The sequence below is a fragment of the Aplysia californica genome, unplaced genomic scaffold (genome assembly GCF_000002075.1).
Source record: "Aplysia californica isolate F4 #8 unplaced genomic scaffold, AplCal3.0 scaffold00980, whole genome shotgun sequence".
Taxonomy (NCBI): Eukaryota; Metazoa; Mollusca; class Gastropoda; order Aplysiida; family Aplysiidae; genus Aplysia; species Aplysia californica.
In genome coordinates this window covers 31,344-33,480 of record NW_004798250.1, presented here as the reverse complement: position 1 = coordinate 33,480, position 2,137 = coordinate 31,344, and positions in this window count along the sequence as shown.

Sequence of the window (2,137 nt, the reverse complement as noted above, 5' to 3'; positions counted from 1 at the left end):
CCCACCCCGCCAAAAAAACAAAACGTAACACACTCCAATTTTCTTGAGTTTTTTCCCGTACATGTATCATTATTATTACAGAGACACTCTCGAAAGACTCTTTATTTGCATTAAAGCAACTCAGTCAAAGGCGTTAGAATAAGATCAAGAACTATACACTGTCTTTGCATACTAAAAACAGACCTTCGACAGAGTAGAGCAAGACAAATTGTAGACGGAGCCGGAAGAATAAGGGATCAGGAGACAACTACTGGAAAACATCATATCACTAATATGAAAACAATAAAACAACATTAAAAATACAGAATGAAAAAAAACAACAAACAGTTTCCATTATTAAGATCAAAAGGAAGACAAGCATGTGTAATTATTTATAACATACATGGAAAAATAACAGCTGAAGCTTGACCAAAAGACAAAACAATTAACGAGCTTCTGTTTGCCAACGATCAGAGCATACTAGATCTATGCGACAACGAGAAGACCCTCCAAGAACACGTAAATAAACTCAACAAAAACTGCAAAGACCACACCATGAAGATCAGCATACACAAAACCTAGACGATGACAATCAAACAATACACCAGACCCGCTAAACATCACTGTCGACAACAGCAAAATCAAGCAAGTAAAAGAGTTCAAAATAATAAAGATCTATGTACTTGGGTGTCTTGGGAAGGAACTGTGTTCGCCCAAAACGGAAAGACAGACAGAGAAATAGAAACCAGCTTTTTTAAAAAAAGCCAATGCTCTGACATACCAACTGACACCATTACTTTCACACCCCAACATCACAAGGAAAACACAGCGCCAACTCCTTGGCAGCATCTTTATACAAACACTGTGTTACCAACCCCCGATATGAACAATAATAATTATGCAAGAGTCTCCTAAGTAAAATAAACGCCTGTGAAGCGAGATGTCTAAACGCATTTTTGAACACCACAAGAAGAGACAGTGAGGAGCGAGGTTGACCGAGAACAATTTGACTCCACTGCTAGCAATACATGGATTAAAAACAAACAAACAAATAAAATGGTTTTGGACATAACTGTCATGATTACCAGCAGACAGTATAGCAGCGAGAGCATACAACCAGAGATAAGAAGGAAACAGGGGGAGAAGTAGGCCCAGGAAAAGATCAATAAAAAGGGGTCAGAAAAACAGTGCTCAAAAACAACATAACCAAGCAACAGGCGATACCCCAAACAAGAGACTGACGTTCGCTTCTCCCATCGACACTGCAAGCTCACAGAGACCGGACAAAAAGTCAAACCTAAGTGTAAAACACCGTCAAAGAAAAAACTACCACTCCCCCAAAACAAAAACAAAACAAAACAAAACAAAACAAAACAAAACCAGAAAAGAATTTTTTTTTTTAAAGAACTAAAGATAAGATTCACCATCCCTCAAGAGAAATAGATAAGCATTCGCAAAATTTACTGACACAAAGCAGTACTGCATTACCATTATTGTTATCTTCTTCCTTGTGTTCCCTAGCTTGATCTCAGAGGTAGTCGACTACTACAGGCTCTTCAACCAGCAGTGAAACTGATTTTTTTTTATTTTTATGTTTATGCAACCATTTTTTTTTCTACTTTGTAAGGCCGTTTGCCTCCAGGCAGCATATCAAGATTTCGAAGGTACTCTATGTTGTTGTTGTTGTTGTTGTTGTTGTTGTTGTTGTTGTTGTTGTTGTTGTTGTTGTTGTTGTTGTTGTTGTTGTTGTTGTTGTTGTGGGGGGGGGTTAATAATAAGAAGAGTATTTTAAGTTTCGGTAGGATTTAATTTTTAATTTTGCCCGAATGTCGCTGGAGCCTACTCTTATAGATCTTATAGATCAAGGCATTTTCAAAGCGCCAAAATTACACACAAGACCTCCGAAATGTTTGTCCTTATCCGAGAAGGCTAGCTGTTCGAACTCACCTACCCTTTGAGCAGGGGTGTAGCTGAAAGTGGTGACAGCAACAGTAAGGAAGGAGGAGCCAGGGCGAGCATTAAAAAGAGTGGAATAAGGGAGACAGCGGCCAAGAGGAGGCTGGGGATTGTTTGTTTGTGTGTGTGAGTGTGTGTGTGCGCGCGCGTGTGTGTATGTGTGTGTGTGTGTGTGTGCGTGTGTGTGTGCGTGCGCGCGCGC